Source organism: Macaca mulatta, chromosome 9 (assembly GCF_049350105.2).
Source record: "Macaca mulatta isolate MMU2019108-1 chromosome 9, T2T-MMU8v2.0, whole genome shotgun sequence".
Classification (NCBI taxonomy): Eukaryota; Metazoa; Chordata; class Mammalia; order Primates; family Cercopithecidae; genus Macaca; species Macaca mulatta.
Window position 1 is genome coordinate 12753271 of NC_133414.1, and position 24637 is coordinate 12777907.

Here is a 24637-nt window from a genome sequence, read left to right on the forward strand (position 1 = left end):
AGGCAAATATTTACTGACTCAGCCAATAATAGATGAAAATAATTTTTATTTCCCAGGCTCTTAATCAGACCCAAAGACCACTTTGTATTTCTTCTTTTAAAAAGAAATGCTTTCCAGTAATTAGCATGCAGAATCCCTTCTAGGTGTGTTTTTTAAAATTACTGTTGTTTATTTAGCATTTAAGGTATAGTGTAGTTTGATGCCAAGTCACATCATATTTTAAATGAATGCAGAGCTTGGTGGATAGGTATTTATCCCTCTACTAGAAACACAGCTCCCAGCATGTGAACTTCATAGTCGAGGATGCGCTCAAGAAACCCAGAGTGAATATAATGAATGGGGCATGTTGAAATGTGTAAAGGTGACTTATGAGTATGCTTCTGTTTGGGATTCTTACACTGACTCTTAGAAAACAACATGTTTTATATTTTTTAAATGTTGTACCTATGTTACTTCTTTTCTTCCTAAAAATTCTGCATGTAGAATTCAGGGGAGGTGACGTTAGAGACCCACTGTCAAGGACAATAATTTGGGAGTTAGAAAAGTCGGTCGTGGATTATTTTTGGTTTTCTCCTTATCTAGTTTCATGTGCCAAATTACTTGAGGCAGGTTGAAGGAAAATTTGAAAAGTCAGATCTGATTTGTAAGGCTGATAGCCTTTCCAGTGCACACACTTGCTACATTTGCCATTTCGAATATGGTAAATGAGGATAGAGTTTCACATCTTGCATTTATGCACAGCTTTGTCCAGTACACATTACCCTTAACAGCTATAGGAAAAACATGAAAGTGTTTCCTTTTTAGCTGTGTGAGTCTTTGGTGGACAGAAAGAAATGGGACCAGACATAAAAGATTAATGCATATTCTTGGAAGAAAAAAATATTACAGGGTGCCTTGCTGTTTGATTACAAGCCTTGGAATTAGTCAACATTTCCATAATTCTAAACCAATATACACCTGTTTTCCCACTGTGCTGTGAAGGCACAACTTAATTTAACAGAGACCCTGCTGCGCTAAATCTCTCATTAAATACCAAGTGAGTTCGGTAATTTAAAGTTGTACACTACTATTTTAACTGGTTGCCTTCATATTATGAAATTAATAAGAAATTAATGATGCACTTTGCCATATGCCTTCAATTTCTTTCTGAATAAAAATAAAAGGGATAAAGAAAAAATGCATCACCAGCTGACACTTTAAAGCTTTTCTGGTTGTAATCATTTTCCTGTGGATAAAATCCATTAAAAAGTCACTTGCTGCCTTTTTTCTAAAGTGTCCAAAACTTTCTATTTAAAATAAGATCAAATAATGCTAGGGTTTTTTCCTATGTAATTTTCTTTTGCAGTTGATGTTTTGTTTCATAGGGAACTTTTATTATGCAGCCAAGCTTGATTGATGTTGGGAGTTTGCTTTCCTCTGTATGCACCATCTTTCTTTCTTGAGGGAAACAAAGAACTTGGTCAGTCAGGAAGCAGAAACAAGTTGATAGGACGGTCTGTTGTGCAATCGAATGTGTCAGCCGTAAGATTTTGATTTGAAGGCACCCTCCTTTACATGCCATGAATGAATTTTGGAAACCCTTTACATGGGGCTGGGGGAACGACTCCCAGATTGAGGTGAAGGATCAGGGCTCTTACTGAGCAGTGCAGAATCGTTCAGGACACGTTTCTCAAACTTGCCTCTTACTGAGTAACCAAAGAAGACACTCTGTTTTACATCCCCTGAAATTCTCAACATAAACCCTAGAAATACAATGGCAGTCATAAAGGAAGCAAATTCAACAGCTCAACACAGAGCAAGGGCTGAGTCTGGGAGTCATTCCCTTGGTTTGATCATGCATCTCCTCTAGGAGCGGTTGCTGGATGCTTCAGCAGCAGGTGAAATTTTAGGTACAGTGCCGTATTAATTACTGACATCTCACAAGATTAATCCCAAGTGATCATGGAGTACCTACAGTGTGCTTAGCTCTAAGCTAGATATTGGCAGGAAGTAGCAGGGATCGAGCCCAAGGGGGCCTCTAGCTAATCTAGCTGGAAGGGTGGACAGTAGACAGGTAATTAATACTTACATGGTTCGTATTTTCATGCTTTTCTGCTGCAGACGGAATGCCCATTCACCACACACACACATCCTTGAGATCCCTAGTAAGTAGAGCCTTTATAGCCTGAAGAGAATATTGTGAGTGTATCTGCACAGGCTGGGCTACCTGAGAAGCCATTGGATTTGGTGCCTTGTTAGGCTGACTTTTTCCACTGCTGGACCATTTAAGTTTTTGGACTAATTTTGGTTGCCCCTGCTTTGAAGATATGTCAACTTGTGGTTAAAGATAGCATCCATTCTTGAGGGTTTTATCTAGACACAACCTAACTGGTAGTTTCTTCAGTAGAAATGTCATTATCTGCTATTGTGTTTCCCAGAGGGACATCCTTATCAAGGCAACTTGCAAGATTTTCATTTTGTTTTTGTTGACCTAATTTAGCTCAATTAAAAAATAAAGTAAAATAGAGACTTAACTGAGGCCCGGAAAAGCTACCAAGATCTTTTCAATAATCAGATGTCAGGGCCAAATATCCTTGTGCTGATGGTGTCAGCACTGTGCTGGGTGCCATTCTCTCTTCAAGGTCTTAACACATATTGTCTCTAGTAATAAGACTTTTGGATTGAAATCCACAGCAGTATCATTAGAGCATTCACTGTATAAATTAATTTAATTAAGGATATAATAACAGAGAGGAATACAGTTTTGAAAAACCTCTTAAATTTTAACAGCAAGGAGGAAACTGTGGAATCTAAATGTCTTGTAAAATATTAATTGCAAATTTCTTCCAGACATCTTCTCTGAATATGCCTTACCCATTTCTTTTTAGAATCACCACCAGTTTTATTAAATGCAGTTTATATTAAGGAGTTACTGCCCTAAGAGAACATTTGTTTAGAGTGCTCCATTTTAGCAGCATAGTGCCGAAAGATGTTTTATGATAACCCATGCAAGGTGAGCGAGGACTGCCGGAGAACTGGGGTAGAAAAACAAATGAGCCTGATCCAATCGGAGGAGGCAGGAAGGGAAACGGCCTCCTGGGACAAGTGTGTTCACCCAGGTGGAGTGAATGGGCCCCTTCCTGGCCTGCCCTGGAAGAGATAATGGACCCGTGTGGGTAGGCACCTTCCTCCCAGGCAGGCTTCACTCCGCTCTCCGTGGAATCGGCCCCTGTGTTCTTTGCTAGTGGGGTGCTGCCATTTGTTACTCTCTTCAGCAAAAAAGCTTGACTCTGGGGCCAAATGTCGCTTGCCCATTTTAATGCATTTTGAGGTGTTCATTTTCTTTGAACCACCTCTCCTACTTACTGAGAGGTATTAATGCCTTTGTTGTCAGAGCCATGATTATCATCATTTTATCATTATCATCATTATTACTTTTGCCATAAAATCTCTCAAACCTCATCTCATTGTGTCAGAGAAATTTCTCCTGAAACCATCCCATTGGAATCAAAGCCTAAGTGGACCAAGTTAGAGTATTTTTTCTCAGATGACTTTGGTTTAAATTTATCATGGAAAACAACTGAAACATCTGTATGAACAGTTTTGAGTCCTTGAAGTCTTGTGCCATGTGGGGCACACAGAGCGTTGATGCATTTCTTTATTCAGCAACCATGTTTTGAACGTTTATTGTTTGCCAGATAACTGTTCTAGATACCAGGGAATACTGTTGTAGCAGCCATGCCCTTTATAACCAAATCACCAAAATACGAAGCCTGCCACCATGTTTACACGTGGTACGTGTTTAGTAAGTAGCTCTTACATATTGAATGCCCGAATAAGTTAGTTTTTATAATGAAATATTTCCAAAGGCCTACAGTTTTATTTTCTTAAAAAAGATAATTATGCCTACAAATATTTCAAATGTTCCAAAATATAAGTGAATGTAGACATGTGATCACATGTATGTGCATTTAGTGATACAAATTGTTAACACGGATCTATGTATGTATATGTCTATATGCCTATAAACATACCTTCCACATGTACACCTGTGGATGTCAGTCCAAATAAATGCAGGAAGATGGAACTTAAAGTCCTCCCCATTCTCTGTGCAGCCTCCCAGCCTAGTCTCAATGACTTTGTAGTGAACTTTCTTATTTGAGGCTTCACCAACGATCTCAGTTCCTTGGTATAATTATAATTCTTTGTTTATGGGTGCTTTGAGTCTGGATCATGGCAGATTCATGGTGCGTGTTAGAGAGGGTGCTTGAGAAACGGCCGTGCAGTGATGGTGAGCCCTGCTTCCCAGCATCCTCACCGTCGGGGCTGAGCAGGGCACTGCCTGAGAAGCCTCCTGAGCCCTGAGGAAACATGCCTCAAAAGGCACTGTGTCTGCCTCATCATTTGTGTAGGTGTGAACTCTCCTTGTGGAGCGCCCCAACATATAAACGTGTGGAACATACATGTATTCCATACATGTATTCTGTGGAATGTGTCAGTCAGGACATCCATTAGGTGCAGATGCTTCAGATTTCCATTTGCAGAATTTGGCCTGAGCTGAGAAATTTGGCCTCATGGGACTGCCTAGGAGGAGCCATTTCCCTGCCATCTGTGTTTTCAGATAATACTCAAATCTCATACAAATAGAAGCCAAACAAACGAAATAAGGATTTTATTTCTCTTGGACATGACGTTTTAAGGACTGTGACAGAGAGTAGCAGGGGGAGCTCCGGAGGAGTCCTTGGGGGTACAGACGCCCCTTCCCCCTGCAGGAGCCACAGCAGTATGCCCATCCCCAAGTCAGGCTCAGCCAGGTGCAACAGGATGGCTCCCAGCTCAGCAGTGTAGACCCAGGAGAGGAAGTTGGAGGATGGAAGGAAATCCTGGGCCCAGTGAGTTCAAGTCTGCAAACCCAGGCCCCAGGGAATGGAAAAGTATATTTTAATACTTAATAAAAGGCCATTACAAATTGTCTATTTCACCCGCCATAAAGTTTTACACCCTACCTGAATAGCGGGTTGTTTTGCTTTTGGCTGGCAGTCTGTTGATTCAGTAATGTTGATGGGCAGTTATTTACGTACGGCTTTGACTGAAATAAAAAAGGAGTTACTTTTCAAGCATGGCCTACTCAGTATAAGGAATTGTATGAGAGAAAATGTCTGAGGATTCTTCAGTGGTGCACAGTTGAAAATGCCAGCACAGGATTACAGCGGGGAGTCGCCACACCATTTTTGGCCTCAGAACTCAGTGGAAGGCAGTGTTTAGTTCTGCAAACAACATAGTCTCAGCTATATCCCTAATTAATAGGACCATTGCCAGGGCTTGTGTGAGAGAGTATGTTAACGCGCTGGCACTGGTGCCTGATCAGATTTGTAAAAGTGCCTCGTGTCATTGCTTGAGGGATACTGGTATCTCGTTATTATCCCGTGAGGGGATGGTAGGATGGTACAATGGCAAAATGAAGCCATAGTTAGATTTCAGAGATAATCATTTCTCTACGACAGCACAAGATTAAACTGGGAATATGCAGTTCACTTACGTCGACCTTAGTTCCCCAAAGGTTGATAGGATTTCAAAAGAAGATTGTGAGGGAAGCGGGGGATCCATGAATTTGATTAAAGGTCTGCATGGAATTACAGAGGAAGGAGTGAGCTACGATAATCAAATGATGGAAGGAAAAGTTTGAAATACACCTAGAAAATTATCCAAATTCTGTCACTAGCGTGTGGGTTTTCCATGAGAACTCATCTCTGAGAATATCATATCGGGCTGGACAGATCTTTAATCTTTGACATCAGCTGAGCGCAGCTTAGGAGACGATATCCAGGTGAAATGCGCTCCTGAGTTCGGAGCATAGAACTTTAGGCCACACAAAAAGTGTACGGCATGGATAGGTGTGGAGAGAGTTCTCCCAGGAACACCAAGGTTCGTCCCCCCCATACACTAGGAAATAGAGAATGGCTGAGCTGGGGAGAGCCAAGGCCAGGATCAGAGGGAGTCAGGGCTCTGCCAGATGTGGTCTGGTTTGTGCAGGGAAGTGTGCTGGACACTTACAGGAGGGCGGTGTGGGGAGGGAAAGAAGCTTCGTCTGTCCCTCGTTTCAGCCGTAAATGGTCATAACACAGGTGCCTGGGAAGTCTCATTAGTATTATGACATAAGCTGTTGAAGTTGGCTTGATAATGAAGGAATATTTCAGGGGCCATACCCTCACAGCTCACTGCCCGCTGGCCACAGAGATGAAAGGATAGACGGTAAACAGCGCGTGTGGAGATCGCAGAAAGGGACACTGTGACAAAGGCTCTCTTTCATGCTCCTCATTGTCCCTGCCTGTCATTACTTCCTGTTAACACTCAAAACACACATTTGTGCTGCCATCGCCTCCTCCTCTAGCCTTAAAAGTGCTTGAAATGCCTTCTGTACTTGATCTGCAAAACACAATGGTTGAACCGAGTGGCTCTTTCCAATCTTGCAAAACTCTGCTCTCCATGTCCTGTTTAACAAAAGTCTCTATACTGTGATTTGACTTGATTCTGTGATGGGTTAGTCATTTTAGAGTACTTTATGTAAACAAATCTGGATTATTCTGTGGTTGAGAACCGACAGTGAGCTTAGTACCCATAATTTTTCCACCAGGAAACAGAAAAGAGAGGGCAAGGGGATGGACTCGGACGAGTCCGTTTATTTCCTTGTTTGTAGTCCTGGTTTGACAAGAAAGGGTGTTTAACCTAATGAGGTTTCAGGATTACTGGTGGATTTTTTCTGTCTGTTTGATTCCTGTCCTCGGCTAACATGGGTAGGTGACTCCTCTGTGTTTGTAAATGGCTTTATGGGGTTGTTTATTTGTTACCCCTTCTAAAAATATTTCAGGCGATGTATCGATAGCGTTCACCTTGTTATACTGAGGACATCTCTGAAGTGCCAGAGATTAAATTAACTTCTCTGAGCTCCCTTAGCAAAGCAGTGCTGGAACTGGAATTAGAAGTCGTAGTTTCTAGGACTCCCCGGTTGGGTTGGCCTTGTGGTGGTGGATTTAGGTGTCTTGCTCGCTGCATTGTAGGGCGGGATGGGCGTGGCTTAAGAGGCCAGCGCAGCACAACAGGAATGGTCACCGTCAAGGAAGTAGCTCCTCTTTACGGGTTGCCATGGGGAGGCTCCATGGCTGTGGTTTAATTTTCACAACTCCACAGGACACTTGCTGTATACCCTGTTTTACTGACAAGGAAGCTGAAACTCAAAGATGAGTAACTTGTTTGGGGCTATACACCTGGCACCTGACCTTACAGGCAGTTGGGGAGAACCAGTATGTCTGGACTCTAAGCCAAGGAACTTTCCATTCTGCTGTGTGTTGGGTGCAGGCTTGCCGGTCCCGGCAGGTGGTCCTGGCAGGTGGAGAGCCTCAGAAGGACCACATTTGCCCCTTGGGCACTGTCACAAGATGAATCTAAATCCTCAGTCCTGCCCCACTGCTGCAGCTCATCATGGATGTGGAAAGGCAGGACCTTGACGGTTCTGGCTGTGTCAGATGGCACAGACCTGCAGACAGGCTACAGCAGCATGAACCTAGAAGTCAGCGGGCAGGCAGTGGCCACACATATGCGCGCGCACACACACACACGCACGCACGCACACACACACACACACACACACACACACGAGCTGGCCCTGCCACAGCAGGAGCATCAGGGCCCCGGCTGCAGCTCTGCTCAAAACGGGAAGCCATGTTCCCTTGCACAGGCACAGGTCCTAAACAACGTTCAGCAAGCGAGGCAAGGTGTTTGCTAGAGACTTTTGGGTGTGAGGTTACTAACACGAAGCTTTCTAAGAGAAAGCAGTACATCAAAGACAGTCATTACTGTAAGAGGTACTGCTTTGTGAAAGTGATTATAAATGCACCATCTTTCTTCAGAGGAGTGTAGCTTTACCAGCATCATCTCATTGACATTCATGTTATTAGGGTGCATTTCTTTATCTGCATCCACAGACCTTCAGTCCCAATCCACAATCTGCATTTTAATGCCCGTCTCCATCCAGCTGTCCTCACCATTGCTTTTGCTTCCGTGTTCCACAGACAGGGGAAGGGCAGAGTGTGGAGGCTCACCCTGGAAGAGTGAGCAGGACTCTGTTACCTGCAACCCCAAGCATTAGGCAGCAGGACAAGGGACCGAGGTTGTGAAACAAACGGAAACCTCAGCCTGCCTGCCATCGTCACACCCTGCTGCCCTGAGAACACCTGGATGCCTTTAGAAAGTAACTCTTCTACCCTATTGTTTTATTAATGAGGACGTGATGGTCCAAGCAGTCAAGTCTGCATAACTGCTGCCGACAAGGGGCCAGACTCGCCACCACAAACCAGGGCACTGAGAGGTAGAACCAGGCAGCCCACACCACAGATGGCACAGCAGGATGAATATGGCCCCATGAGACAGCGCTGCTGCTCTCTCCATCATGGCAAAGTCAAGGCAAAGGAGGACAGGTGCCAGGGGTGCCTCTGCGTGAAGTGCTGGAAGCTTGGACATTCCTAGGCCAGTTAGGATCAAAGGCTGAGCACTGACCGGGATATTAGGGCCAGTTCTGGGTTGGCCCTGTCTAGCCATCACATTGTGCTTTTTGCTGTTATCTGCTGTTAGATTCTGCTGGAATCTAAATGATAGATGTATCATGAGGCGGAAGCTCAGGCTACCTCTATCTTAGTTACAACAGTCAGAGCTCATGATGTCACGGTGGCTGCTGGCAGCTTGGGTTAGACCAGGTAGTTCTCTGCCATCTCTAGGCTGGCACTTTCTGCAACACTGTCACGCATCAGGAATAGGGGTACCGAGTGAGAACAAAGGGATAGGCTCCTGCAAACTCATCTCCTCTCCTGGAGGCTTAACTGAGTGACTGTGGGCCACCGGTTGTATTTTAATCAGTGACATTCCACACTTTGTGTACTTGCCAGCACGTAGACGGTATCATCGTTTCCTCAGAAGAGTGTGTATTTAAATACATGCCAGGAAACTGTGCAGGTAGTTCACGTGAAGTAGCATATGGGGCTCAGTGTAGTCAAGAAGTCACAGGGATTCTGAAAGAGAAAATGAATTGCTGTCATTGCGTATATGTTATATGCTAAGTAAATATCAGAACAGTAGTCACAGAACCTCAGGATGTTTCTAGCATATTTTGGCTTATAAATATTTTGTCTACATAATGGATATCTGTCAGTGGCTTTCAGAATTCACATAATTTTAATAACACTAAATGTTCAAGTATTAAAAGTAGTAGTAACAGTTAATAGCTCTTGAGTGTTTACTGTGTCCTCAGAACTATGCCAAGAACTTTATATGTAATTGATATCATGTAAAAAAAATAATAATGTAGTAATTAATTTTCCTAACCTGGTTGCCTTTTCAACTAGAAGTCTGTTCTACTTTTAAGAGAGTTAAAGTGGTTACACCTGTAAAAGAACATGTCTCTATTGATAAATCAGTGAGCATCTTTTCTGAGTAATAATTTACCTACTTTAACTAGTTACAGGTATGGTAAGAAAGAGACCTGTCAGTTAATGGAAGCTAAGCTCATCCGGTCTTCCTTACATTGCTAATACCTGACTTAGGGTTTACTAATATTTGTAAGGTATCATTTAAGTAGGTGTGGGAGCATTAGCCTAGGTTTTGACTAGTTCTTTGGTGTCTTCTGCAGCTCATAGAGGCACTATAATCACAACCCCCACCCACACCCCCCGCAAAAAAAAAAAAAACTTGGAACCATCATTTTATCATTTGAGAATCTCAATCACTGAGTTAACCTAAATCACTCCTAAGGCAGCATTACCCAGATTTTAAAAACTCTGTAGGTCTCTAACAAAAACTAAATGTCATCAGTAAGGAAAAAACTTAAGAGAGACTCAAAAGCCCAGGAAATCCTGTCGCTGACTTCAGTCGGCTCCTGTTTCTTTGAATGTTATGTGGGTCAACAGAGGAAGAAAGGACGTGTGCAGGAAAGGAGGCCAGATGGAATTGTAGATCACAGACTGTAGAAGCGTGTCCTGTCCAAGCTCCTCACTTGGTAGATGAGGAAACTGGAGCCCAGAAAGGTGGGAGGACAGGTGAGATGCTGAAGGTCGCTCCAGTCAGTGCTGGGGTGAGCGCAGATCACATCTCCTAACCCCGAGCCTGCTGCTCTTTTCAGCAAACCAGGCCCCCATGATTTCTCTGCAAGATTATGCAAAGCATGTCGCCTTCAAGAATCAGAAATCCAGAATCAAATTTCCAGCCTGTCCATAGCATTTCACTCCGTGACCCGAGGCTGTTGAAGTTGGTGGTTTCCTTTTCTAATTTCCATTCTCTGGGAAAGACCCAGAAACCTAATAATAACATTCTTCTTGGCCATTTACCCAAATTGATATGTGAAGTGGATGAATTTATAAAGAACCGATGAAGACCAAGGAAAGCGATCCTCAGTACTTCAGTCTATTTGCATGTAAAACCGGGGCCGTGACTCGCAGCCTCAGCTGGGCAGGAATAGAATCCCTTGGGAGCTTTTAAAACTACGTATGCCTGGGCCACACCACAGCCAAATAAGACTCGCTTGGGATGAGAGTCTGGCATCAGTATTTTTTTTCTTTTTTTTTTTTTTTTTTGAGACAGAGTCTCGCTCTGTTGGCTGGAGTGCAGCAGCGCAATCTCTACTCACTGCAACCTCCACCTCCCCGGTTCACACAATTCTCCTGCCTCAGCCTCCCAGGTATCTGGGATTATAGGCACGTGCCACCACATCCAGCTAATTTTTATATTTTTAGCAGAGACGGGGTTTTGCCATGTTGGCCAGGCTAGTCTTGAACTCCTAACCTCAAGTGATCCACCCACCTCAGCCTCCCAAACAGCTGGGATTACAGGCATGAGCCACCATGGCCGGCCTAGTATTTTTACAGCTCCCCAAATGATTCCCTTGTGCAGGCAAGTTTTAGAACGTCTGTTAAGAGAATGAATCATCATTGATCCCAAGGGCTAGGTGGTGGTGACATAACTTGTTTTCATCTTCCACTGTTCATCTGGATGTACAGGCACTCACTCTGACCTGGTGATCATCTTCACACAGGTACACCAGAGTCTTAGTACTCAAGCAGCAGTCACATCATCTGAGAAAGTGTTAGAAATGCAACCTTGCAGGCCCTCCCCCAAGACCTGCATTTGAACTAGATCCCTGGGTCCTACACGTTCACACAGAGATAATCACGTGAGGTGACAGATACGTTAACTAACTTGATTGTGATCATCATTTCACAGTGCATCTGTATGTCAGGACCTCACTCTAAAAAACTAAAATTTAAAATTTCTTTTTAAATTGAAAACACGAAATCCTGAGTGACATGGGTACACAGCAAAGTTTGAGAAGTGCCGTTCTGGAGAACAAGGCCTCTCCGTGCTCTTTTCCCGGGAGTCCCTCACAGGGTACGCTGTAGGGCAGCCCTGTTGGTGTGTGCACGCACACTTCCCGCAAGTATGGGTTGCTGTGTTCCCTCCTCTGAGTACCTAGGTCAAGAGAGATCCTCTGGAGAGGCTGCCGCCCTCCCTGTTTCCTTCCGGACATTCTGAAGGTGGGGTGGAGTGGGGCAGCCTGACTGCAGGACAGGAGGTGGGAAAGTTAACGGAGATGTGAGGATGTGCTGGGTTTTCCAGCATCCTCAATTGAGCAACTGGATTTTTCCCTCCCAACCACCCTCTAAATTGTGGGAAATCTCTGAATGGGACTTACATAGAATTAATATGTGTCAGACTGTAAGGGGATGAATGGAAATGCTGCTATTTTAAGCACAGTTTTTCTGGCCAGAATTAGCTAATTCTAAAGCATGAGGAACAATTTTCTGCCACAAAGAGTTAATCTGTAATACTCAGCAGCTCATTTCCACCTTGCAGAAACCATCGGAGTGTAGAGTCCTACTGTTTCATCATTCACAGACCTGAAATTCCTTACCAGGAAAACAAAGCATTTATTACCCTGTGTCTTTTGCTATCCACAGCTTGAGAGACTTTTGCTGACAAAGAAAATTTAACTACCACATGAATGCTAGAGTGGAATATACTATTGCATAATGAGGGATGCTGGGTCTATGTATGTTTTTGCAATTTGGGAGGCTTAAAAAGAATGTCATCTGCCCTGAGCAGTGTAAAATTTCCCCTTGAATGAGTTCTGAGTTCCTGTTTTTTCATTCTTCCTTCTTGTGAATCTGGAGAAGTTTTTCACATTGTGGGTTATTCCTAATTATTGTAGGTACAACAAACATCCTGGGTTGTAGTCTGTAAGGACAAAAATCATTTGTTGCTGCATAAAACCTGAACTTACCATAGTAAGCGTTTGCCTAAATCAGCAGCTGCTACTTATTAGACCAGCATCAGAGAGTGAGCTGCAGTTGGTCAACCAAAGAAGCAACAAAGTGATGAGAAGATCCTTGTGGAACCGGAAGCAGAGTGGGGCAAGACAAGAGAGAGCATACACCCGGAGGAGGAGACAAGCTAGGGTATCATATCAGCTTGATGGAGTGTCAGCCCTGAGCAGAGAAGGGGATCCGGAAGGAGTATGTGGGGCTGGAAGATAAAAAGGACTAGGGTTCCTGCAGGACTTAAAGAAGACACACATTGTGTCTATTTTTCCAAATCATTGCAACCAAATGATTTAACTCTTCAGGAAAAAAAAAAAAATTCCTGTCTACTTAGTTTGTATACGGTTGCTGTCTTTCATTCTCACATTCCTGTACTCGTTTCTGTTGTTTCAGTATCAGATTAGAGCTGAGTTAATATAGTTGAGGCTAAAAAATAGCTTCTGTCTCTCAGTGACACATTTTTGGAGACTCATAAACCTCATTGTTTTTTCATCAGTGACAACTGTGTCTCTGAGTCAGGTGACTTGAGTCTCCTTCACCCTTGGTCTTGGGGGGAAAATAATAGAATCAGAAGTGAATAACTCACACAGCCACAGGACCGAGTGGTCACAATCACAACATCCACTCATTAGTGGAAATGAGCTCTGGACTCAGTCCAGTTGACAAATGGTAAAATCTCCTATGGCTTAGAAAGAAGGGAAAGAGCAGTGCTGAAGATACTTCAGTTCTTGGGGTGATCTTTGTAGTTCCTCCTGAGATGTGCCTTGAGGTTGTTGATGAAATGCATGGTACGGATTTCAAGGACACACTGGGCTGTGTATTTTTACATAATCTGCTTCATAGGAGATAGCCCACATTCATGGATAGGAGATGGCCCACATTCATGGATGGGAGAATAAAGATGGCAGAGCATGCTGCATATGTGGTGGGACTGTCGTGAGGCTATCAGAGTCAATTATGCCAGGTTCCCATTTCCCACAGCAGCATCCCGGCATCTTGTTTAATACTGATCTTCAGCCTCTTGACAGCATTTGGTTAATAGATGCTATAGCTTGGACTCCTTGGATGTGTTCATAGGCATTTTATCTTGACTCTGTTCTCTAAACATGGCATGCTCTTTAAGTTTCATTGTAATATGGCTATTAAATATGTCCAGTGTACATTAAGCTTTACCGGGAAAGAAAACCTTCCTAGAATTCAGTAAAATTCTAAGTAATGAAAGAGTAAATTCACCAGCTATCCAGGCCCAACATTGATTTTTGAAAGGGCAGAGTGGGCCTGGGCTACAGCTCAGAATGTTGAAGAGCCTGGATTGGAGCAGAACTGAGGGAAAAAGAGAAACAGACACCTTAAGCCGTGTGCCTTCACACGCAGGAGAAATGAACACTTTCTCCTCAGTTACAGGAACTTGGGTGTACTTTTTTAGAGATTGCAAGCAAAGGGTGTGATCAAATACTGCCCTTTAAACGCTGACGTGCCCCGGGTTCTGTTTTCACTGCTTTCTTCTCACGCCGCATGGTTTCTTTAGATCCCAGTGATCCCTTCTCCAGGCTTCCGCTACCTCTACAGGCTGCTGCTGCCTGCCAAATGTTTATCTGAAATCGGACTTCTCTGTTAAGCCTCAGACTTAGATATCCAGTATCTGCTGTTGAACAGATCCATTCAATTGGTCTACAGGAAATTCCAGTACTAAAATGACTATTAACTGGGTCTTCCTCCTGTATTGCCCATCTTGAGTGAATTGGTGGGTCAGCCAAGGCCAAAAGCAAGAAATGGTCTTCCTTATCCCCTCTTCCTACATACACCTCAACTTTCCACCCTGCCACTTCCAACAGCAAAGATATCCAGGATGCTACCTTAATGGAACCTCTGGAATTCCTCCCTCTTTATCAAGTTGGGACTCACCAGTTGTCATTAGGAATAATAGAGGCACAGCAGGGGTGAGGGGATTTGGGAGGTTATCCCTGTAATCACCATGCTTGCTGGTATTATAGATCTCTAGAATGGGGGAGGTGGGTGTACCAGAATTCTACATCACCCCCCACACTCACACACTATACTGTGCCGCTACCTTTTTCTTCAGCCTCTGGGACATTTTTGCTCATACGCTGTGTCCCAGCTGTATGATACCACACACACATTTGGTGTCTTATCCTGGGAAGGTAGAGGTGAGCATTGCTTCATTGTAATCTACTGTGTCACCCGCTTCAGTTTATCCTGTCACCTGCTGTTCTTCATTCCCCTCCATTGCTGACATCTCAGCCACTCCTGTTCTGAGGTCCAAACTCCTTGAGAGGGAACATTGTCAGAGCCCGGCTTAATGCTTCATACCATAGATGGTGCTGGACATATGTTTGTTGAATAGATGAACTCTCAAGAACAGCTTTTATTCATAGACACTCTTTCAACATAAAAAAAATTCAAGCTTTTTACAAACTGGTGGGGGGGGTGAGAGGAGGGAGGGAGGTCTGGATCCCCTCATCCCCATCGCAATCCTTTCCATTAGGTAGATCCGCCCTCCACACACAACAAACACAGTAGAGATTAGAAGCCATGCAGAGTTAAAAAGGCACTTTTTACTCTAATTATAATCCTTAAGTGAATGAAGAAGAGAGTTGACAATCTTACAGCACTTTACAGTTTACTGTGTATTTTCATATATATTTTGATTCAGTTCTCACAATGATGCAGTGAGTTTTCTGATACAATCCCTGCTTCAGACATGAGTTTGCCAGGTTTTAACGAGGTCAAGTGACTTGACTGACATACTTACAATGGGCAGAGTCAGAATTCGAACTCAGACCTTACGATTCTGTGATGTTCTTTCCACTACAAAGCAAACATAAAGAGCCAAGCTTCGCAAGTCCCCATTAAATGCTACATGTCCACAGTTGTTAGAAATTATGAAAGGAGAAGCTGTGTCACCACAGGTCAAGTGCTGTCAATAAAGGGTTCTCGCTTTACTCCTTAACATAAAATCTCTCCCACATGCTTGTCTCACATATTCCTCATCTGCGTTACCTTTGCCATTTCACTTTCGGTTACACGCGGTAGTATCTGAAGGCCTAAGCCTTGAATTTACTCTTTAAAAGATTGCACTTGAGGATAAAGCATATTTATAGAACAATTGCACTCAGTCATAATTTCCCTCAGCTCTACCAACCAGTAATTTCCAAAGTTGGTGAACGATCTCATACATTAGAGTAGAAGGTAGAAATCAAAATGAGTGAAATTAAACCCAAACTCATGAAGAGTGAGCAACACTGGAGGAGAGCTCTTTCTTTAGCAAAATACCAAGCAAAGTTAGTACTGCTGTAGAAGAAGAGATGAGTAAATGTAGCTGCTGAAAACAATATCTGATGTCTTGCTCAGATGTTTAACGGATTCGCATTTTAAACATGGCTAATAAGAAATAGCCCTTAAGGCATTTTGTAAAACTTGCCATTTATTTTTAGGAGAGAATTTTTTTGGGGGGTTGGGGAGGCAGCCTCATTTGTTTAAAAGGAAAAAAAACCCAGATATTTAATCATTTTTGCTTAAATGTGAGTAAGAATGGGAAATTACGCTAGTTATCTGTTTTCATTCACTCAGTACAACTCCCAAAGGCCATGGAGGTAAATGAATGGAAGAGAATGCCAAGTGAGGTATGGTATTTATGTGTCTGTTGTAAATGAAGTTGTCATTCCTAAACCAATCAAATCATACATTTTTTATGAGAGGTTGCAACTTGCAGAGAGGTGGAAATGTTAGACACTAATTAATAAACGTGGCTGGCAAAGCAACTCAGACAACTCAGGACTCACAAACTAAGCTATGGGAGGATCATTAGAATACGAAATTCAATAGTGCTTTTCCATTGATTTCATGAAATGCCTGTATCCTGTCAGAAGGTTCAAGAGAAAATACAGTCGGCTTAAATTTTCCAAGTTAGTTTTGAACCAGAGATTTTAAGGATTTGCTTGTTAGAGGGGTATTTTTGTGGTGGCTTTAGATTGTCTTAAAGTTCAAAGAAAACTAGAGATTACTGGATAAGCATCAATAACATTAACAGAGCATTGAAGCTGCCTGGAGTGGATGGAGGATGCCTTGCATTGTACACGAAACACTCATCAATTCCATGGTTGGTTTAGAGGGTAGTGTTGTTTTAAGTCATCAAGTCACTGTTTAATTTAACTTGAAACTAGTAAATACTGAATTAACTTGAAACTAGTAAATACTGCAGATGAATTACTGGATAGCTCTCCAAACCTTAAAAAAGAAAGAGTCTACAAAAATGGAACTTTTTGGACCTTTTAATGAGTTGTCTGAAAAAGAAGAGAATGTGGTTTCATTGGTATGCAGCATATAAGGTTGAACCATATGAAACGGTCACTATTAACCCATGTTTTAAAACTACAAAAACAGCAATTTCACAACAATTACTCAGCCTAACTAGAAGTATAGATGTTTCTGTGTAATAAACATAGAACAGTTATATTGGCAAAGGAAATATGTGTGTACATGCATGAAGAGGGTCATTGTGCCATTGTGTGGATAAACACATAGCAGAAGTTAACACAGAATAGGGGGTTTGCCTGATTCCACTAGAAGAGAGTGTGATGGAATAATGCAAAATAAGCCTGAAAAGGGAGCTGGGGGTCAAAGCATAGAATTCCCTGACATACATGCCAAGGAGCTGGATATTAACTTGGCAGATAAGTAAAAGTTTTTGAGTGGGGGAGAAAAATTTCTAGACTCAGTTTTAGACAGATTAAAAAGTCAATGGTGTAGAAGATGGAAGGCAATTTAATGACTAGAACTGGTGAGGAGGCTGTTTCAGGGATCCAGGTGAACAGGAATGAAAACCTCACTAGGGCTGTAGCCGCGGAAATAGAAAAGTCTATGAGAAGGAAAGAAATTAGTAGAGAGAGCTAAACTGATTATTTCAAGGGGTAGAAAATTAAGCAAATTTAGAGCCACACCAGAGTGTTAGGTGAGAGGTCTGAGAAGCTGGAAGAGCAGCCTCCATCCCGGGGCTGATGCCCCGTAAGCCATGGTCTCTGTCCAGCTTCTCAGGTTCTCTGTGGAGTACCCAGATTCAGGTCATTTCCTATGGGGTGAGGCAGGAGTATGGCTGGAAGAGTCTGAGTAGTAGGTCATCATGGGAAGCAGTGTGAGAGATCAGCCCGGACAGAGTCGAGCCCTGCAGAGGCTCAGAAGATCCAGGTGAGGAGACTTGTTTCTGATTTGAGGCCAGCACATGTACCAGGTCCTCAAGGAGAAAATGGGCACTAGGGACCCAGGTACAAGGGCTGCTTCAGCCCCACAAGCATCTCCACGCTGGGTAAGGATTACAAGGGAGGCTGGGGGTCAGCCACTCACTGACTTTTGGGGCTTTGTTCATCCTGATTCCCAGGATGTCGAGAACTGAGTCACAGTAAGCCCCACCTGACAACAGCCGGCACTGGGGAGGACACCGAAGGCTGAGTGAGCACTGAGGCCATAGGCAGCATCACGGGCAGAGACAAATGTCACAAGGATGATTTCTTTCTAAACCAGACTTGTTTCTCTTAAAATAGGAGAGAATACTGTTTGTTGGCATCTATTATTGAAAGTAATGGTAAAAATCATAATCACTTTTGTACCAACGTAATAGAATCTAGGATTGGAAATGTAAATAAACCACCAGCTCATTAAACCACACCTTTAGTCGCCTTTAATGGCCAGGTCAGGCATTATCATTTCAGTGTGTATTTTGCATTGCTCAGTTAGGCAGCTTGTCTAATTTAGCGCCTGGGTAAGATCTGGAGAACATCTGGAAGAATGAGTATTGGAGTGTCCATCACTGACTTCAGAAGACAGTTCCATAAGTCAGAAAGGAATCATGGCTGAGAAGATGTCAGTATACTTCCCACTTAGTGATAAGGGAAAATTATTACCTACCTTTCTCTTAATTTGAGCTCATTAATAAGTAGTGATTGTGATCTGAGTGTCGCACACAATTCTCGTGGTCTTTCGCTGTAATTGTAGCTGTCATCGTGCAGCCTTAGCAGCACTATAATCCTACAAGGCTCTTCTTACGTTGAATCTTTCCATTTATCTCCATTTTCAAAATTGTTTTATACCTCTAGTTTTTTGTTATTAAAACATATAGATGTAAGCAGAGGACTCTAGACAAACCTAGGTATAAACTTTTAAATAAAGCTAGCTTTGCTTTGCATTTATTTGGGAGCTCAACTGACTGGATTCGTTGTTTCTTATATCACAAAGGTGCAGTGGCATAGAGGGAAGAACTACAGTATTATCAAAGAAATTTCCTGTTCACAATGACATTGCTAAACACAGTGACAACAATACCTTCTACTGAGATAATAGCTGGTTGGGTGCCACATTTAATGGGAAGGTTAAAAAACGGCATCAGTTTATTCATCTTTATCACTAATATAGTGAAAATGTTTCTAAGAAAAATTAAGCTAAGAAAAGATTGCCATATTTTTGAGTAGCAGTGCTTCTGAAGGCGGCACACCCACGCTTTGATCATAGCCGTTATTTTTCATTCATGGTCCATGCCTCCTATTTTAAGCCATCCATTTTTCTTCTAATTTTAAGATTAAATAAAGGAAAATGAAAGCTTGTGTTATTTAGGATGAAAACACAGAACCTAATCACAGCTAATGAGTGTAATAAATGCTAGGCTGTACCTTCTCTGGTTTGGTATGTGTTTTATATACAGAAGGTAACATAGGCTGAGTAGGATGCCAAGTTACTGATGGGGATGTGGAATGCTGTCTGACAGCCGATTAGAGTCATCTGTCAGAAATGATGACTTCATCACCATAACAGACTCCACATTCCCTCACAGAATTCCACCCAGAGTCATCTAGTTTTCCTGCAATATTTTATTTTATTTTATTTTATTTTATTTTTTGCCAGAACTGAATGGCGATATTGCTGGTTTTTCCCCATTTGGTGTACGATTTCAATGGAAATGTAAGTAGGTGGTAACTTTACAGCACAAAGGCTCATTTGGAGCCTGATAAGCCCAAATCAGATACTGGGGTCTGTAGTTTTTCTCCATCGCTGGATTATTAGCATATGGAGTTGAGCACTGCTAGCTGTATATATCCCAGGTGACCAAGAAAGGCCATTCTTTCCAGTGTGTTCTCTTAGCTTTCAGTTGGGACCTTTTCTCCTTCCCCTCAGGGAAGCTCCTATGCGATGCAAACTAATAATGAAGACGAGGACGATGACAACTGCAGTGGGCACTTACTGTGCCTTCAGTGTTTTAAGCGTGTCACACATATCATGGCTATCAGGAAAAAGTTGTAATTTATTTCCACTGTAGTTTTTTTCCCCTGGTTGGGAGAAGGGGATATGAGAGAAGGATCACTTATGTTTCTTTATTATTATCAAACTCAAATCTGCTTTTTTTTTTTTTTTTCTGGCTTAGATCACTTTTATAAAACCATGTCAGCAAATGGTGATTGGAAGTTTTCTGACCAGGCACAGTGGCTCGTGCCTGTAATCCCAGCACTTTGGGAGGCCGAGGCGGGTGGATCATCTTAGGTGAGGAGTTCGAGACCAACCTGGCCAACATGGTGAAACCCCGTCTCTACTAAAAAGACAAAAACTTAGCCAGGTGTGGTGGTGGGTGCCTGTAATCCCAGCTACTCAGGAGGCTGAGGCAGGAGAATCACTAGAACTCGAGAGGCAGAGGTTGCAGTGAGCCAAGATCGCGCCATTGCACTCCAACCTGGGCAACATGGAGTTTTTGAGAGAGAAACTCCATCTCAAAAAAAAAAAAAGAAGAAGTTTGCTGTATGCCTAATGTGTTAATCGTGATACATAAAAGAACAACTTGAAATAGCGCTGATACTCAGAGGTTAGGTAAATGCCATGTATTCTGCCTCCATCATGGAATTGGCATCTTCAGAGGGTAACAGTGTTTTCCCAAATTTCCGAATCAGATAAATAGACCTTGCATAATCCAGGCAGTTAACACAAAGCCACATAGTAGGGCCTTTGGACATGAATGTTGGCTCACTCAACAATGAGTGGTCTTTGCTTTGATTGGTTTTATCGATTCCAGTGTATTTATTGCAGTATCAGTTGGTGAATACACCACAAAATGTAAGATCATTAATGTCAGTGATTCACAACTATTTCCTCTCACAGAAGGACTGATCCTAATCTTGTTTCTCTTCAGTTTGCTTCTCAGCATCTGTGTAGAACATTTCAGACAGCTGGCCCTGTGAAAGACACCTCAGAGTCTAATCCACTGTGTTGAGTTTTGAACCTCTGGATTCGAACAGAGATTTAACTCCGTCCTTGTTAGTCGAATGGCAAATTGGCCGGGGCTATACTTTCCTGGCCTGACTCTAAAGCTATGTATTTTTTTATTTTCATTGCATGTTTTTAAGCTTTCTTTCCTGCCCTTTTCATAAAACCCAAACAATAATTTTTGTTCTTGAGCCAATTGTTAAAACATTGTATGTGTATGTGAAAACACACAGGTTAATGACACGCACATATAAAGTAAGTTTCTCGTTGGAAAGAAGCCTGTAAATTGAGGCAATCTTCATGTGTAGTGTGGAAAAGGGAAATTACGGTAATGTTGCAGATTCTTAGAAACCCCAAACTTGCTTGCACCACAACCGTGTGGATGCACATGAGAGGCAGCATGGGGTAGAAGCCTCGGGCTTGCGCTCCCACCGGACAGACCTGGGTTCAAATCCCTGCTTTGCCGCCTGCTTGCTGTCTGACTCGGCCAGGTTATTTAGCCTCTCTCTGCCTTGGTTCCTCATAGGTACCGATTTCTGGGGCTGTTGTCAGAATTCAGTTAATTACCATGCATAAAGAGTCTGTAGAGTAAAGGTGCTTCAAGAATTAAGGTGAAGGGGGGAAGGCATCCTCTGTGTTAACAGCAATTATCTAAAGGCTCCATTCCACTTATCAGGAACAGTTATGACCTCCAGATGCAGTTTTTGTCCCAGTGATAAAAACTGCTTGTTATTTATTTTTTGAAACAGGGTCTTGCTCTTTTACCCAGGCTGGAGTGCAGTGGCCCAATTTCAGCTCACTACAACCTCTTCCTCCCAGGTTCAAGCGATTCTCCTGCCTCAGCCTCCCAAGTAGCTGGGATTACAGGTGCGCGCCACCGTGCCCAGCTAATTTTTGTATTTTTAGTAGAGATGGAGTTTTGCCATATTTGCCAGGCTGGTCTCAACCTCCTGACCTGAAGTGATCCACCCACCTCGGCCTCCCAAAGTGCTGGGATTACAGGCGTGAGCCACCCTGCTGGGCCAGCTGCTTGTTATTGATCTGACAGATTATTTTTGTCATCTGTATTCTTTCAGAGATGTCCTTCTATTAAAGATATCTTAGCAAGTTTACCATAGTGTTACTTTATTTTTTTCTTTTTTTAATGTGAAGGTTCTTGTTTAGTGGTCATTGATGTTAACTAAGTCACCATCCCTAAAGCTATTTTTGATTATTTCCCATCTCTGCTATCAGGAGCATAATAGAACAGTGACTGGAATTAGGGTCACTCATGAGGGAGACAGGTAAACCTGTGTGGCTTGGGGGCGCCTTCCTATGTAATAGAAGGTCTCGTGGCGGGGCACACTCTCTTTCATTTGAGGGGATGATGGGCCTCCCATTTGTGGCAAATCTTTTAAAACGTGTTTTTAGCATTCCCAAATTTTTTTAGAGAAAAATTCAGAAAGTACAGGTGCCTTTGGCATTTCATAGTTAATATACAAGCGAGACACGAGTATTCTCCATGGATGATTTTTGTGTTGTCATGGAATGAAAGAAAAATACCAGTGGGTCTTTACTGGCCAGAAGATTTTCATTTTCTCACTTGGCACATAGCTCTTTCGCGAATCCACTTCTTTCCATCCCTTTCTCTACTTTTAAATATTTTATGGGCAATAGGCTTATAATATGTGCTAGCACGGCTGCTCTCTCGAGGGGTCAGGATGGGTTTAATAATGAGATGCGTAACAGTGACTCTGTAAAAACCCATTTCAGGTTAAAAATGGCATGTTTTATTGAATCTCATGTTAAAGGTGGTTAACTCATCAATTGGTGATGGCTGGGGTTAAACAAGTTCCAACATGAGTTCTCCCGTGTGTGAGGAACCAGCTGTGCCCCCTGCCCACAGACGCTTCCTTCCCCCAGGACTCTGTCTCCAGACTAGGCCTGTGCTGGCTCAGAACCCTCCCTTTCTGCAGCAGAGACCCACCAAGGCAGAGGGCTTCAGAGAGCCCCGTGAGACTGTGTCCATAGCAGCGACTCCGGAGAGCGTGGCTGCTGCGTGCGGCTGCTCCGTGGCCAGCTTCGCGGCGGCACCAGGTGGTGACAGCTGTTGGCAGAGCTGTGTGCAGCGCTCTGTGCATGCACTTACCCCTCAGACTTGAGAAATGGCTTTGCTCCAAAGTCGTACTCTCATTTTCATTTTCGTGAGTCACAGCTGGGCCCTTGTGTGAAGAATCGAAGGTCAGCTTACTCAGGAGTGAGGGGCATCAGGCCCAGTCACGGGCCAGCCAGGGTGAAGACCAGCGTGGACCACTGAACTCCGGGACCCTGTGTGTGTAGGGAGGGAGAAGAGGTGGGAGGACCACGAGCCGCTTATCCCCAGGAGGTGGGACGAAGCGGGACTCCTGATGCTGGGAGTGTGTGGTCTGCCACCAACAGATGGCTCCTACCAGGGCGACAGGGATGGAGGCGTCGGTGGCAACTGGTGCTGGGTAAGAACCGAGCCACCGTGTGCAGTCATGGGTGCAGAAGCTTAGCTTTGAGGTAGAAGGGACAATGAGACGGGCCTGTCCTCAAGAACCTCCAGCTCACTGAAAGCCCAAGCAGACCCCTGAGGGACCATACCTCCGTGTACCGAGATGCTCCTCTCCACGGGCTCCACCTTCACTGTGCACAGGACGCCGACTCTTAGTACACAGGAGCAACAGAGCTTCAGCAGATGCCGTCTGACGACCACACTTAACTCTAGTTCCTTCTCCCTGGGAGGAAGGAAGGGAAGGAGCCCTTGAAATTTCCCCATTTGCTATGTTTCACTGGTTTTTAAACAAATAGGGTTAAATAGAGACCAAGACATTAACCAGTACCTTAACGTGCGGCTTTAGGCAACGTGTTATTCTGGGGAAAAAAAAAAAAAAACTTCTAAAAATTCATGTGCTGTCAAGGAAATCTTCAAATGAGTGGGTTTAGAAGCCTTTCTTGAGAGCAATGCGAACTTGAAGAAACGTGTGAAGTCCCATTTACTCCCGTCAACAGGATCTATTTCCAAAACTCATGCTCCTGCCGTTTCCCTGCAAGCATGCTGCAGCCTTGCGTGAGAGGACCGGAGATCTATCATCTTCCAAGCTTGCTGCAATTGCAGCTGAGATGAACAGACGTAATAGACCTATTAATTCTTTCATCATGACTCAGGACAAGCACTCTGTAAAGTCAGAGGCTGGTGTCTGTAAAATTGTTAGACTCATTGGACAGTATAGACAGCTCATGACAGCACAGACCACTGAAGATTTTTTTAGACACAGCCCATACTGTGTCTAAAAAATACTCCTGAATTAAAACTTCCCATTCTGTGCGGCTGGAGATGCAGCCTCAGTTTAATTAGCACACATCTCTTCAGAGACTCCTTGCGAAAATTCTGGAAGATCGTGTGCTCCCTTGTAGACAGAGGAAGGAGGTAGCCCCTGGGAACTAGCCTCAACCCTGACCCTAGCCACACAGTAGGTAGATTGAATTAGTGACCAGCACCTCACCTGGGCCTTCCCCTGGTCTCCTGCTGTCTGCTGGGACCTGCAGGCATGTGCAGGGCACAACATGAGATCCTGCCTCCAGCCCCATCTAACTCTGGCAGCGGGGAGGGCCAGGGTCCCTAGTCATGGGGAAGCAGTTGAGAAGCAGTGGTTCTACCCCACCGATTTCATCATTAGCTCTTGAGAAGGGTGCTGAGGGTGTGACCGCCAGCTGCCTGTCCCGGCATCTAGGGTGGTTTTAATTAAGGAGTGAGTAGATGGGCATTGTTTTCTTTTTACTTGAAATTGTCCAGCCCATGAACATATTCCTCACTGTTAGTCTTGTGCTTTAGGTGTCTTGTTTTCGGTGAATGTTCTTTTTAACAACTTCCATTGGCCGGGCACCGTGGCTCACGCCTGTAATCCCAGTACTTTGGGAAGCCAAGGCGGGAGGATCACGAGGTCAGGAGATTGAGACCATCCTGGCTAACACGGTGAACCCCCATCTCTACTAAAAATACAAAAAAAAAAAATAGCCGGGCGTGGTGGCGGGCACCT

At 43.6% G+C, this 24637-nt stretch overlaps 1 protein-coding gene and 1 long non-coding RNA gene across 51 annotated transcripts in view; one reads left to right on the plus strand and one right to left on the minus strand.

Moving 5' to 3' along the window:
- Positions 1-24637, plus strand: part of CELF2 (CUGBP Elav-like family member 2) — a 538967-nt gene that overhangs the window by 422305 nt on the left and 92025 nt on the right. The gene's annotated exons all lie outside the window — the stretch shown is intronic.
- LOC114669890 (uncharacterized) lies at positions 5482-23336 on the minus strand. The gene is made up of 3 exons (XR_013397921.1): positions 23202-23336; positions 22726-22904; positions 5482-9041 (listed from the first exon to the last, which is right to left on the minus strand). It is a non-coding gene; the product is annotated as an uncharacterized LOC114669890 (long non-coding RNA).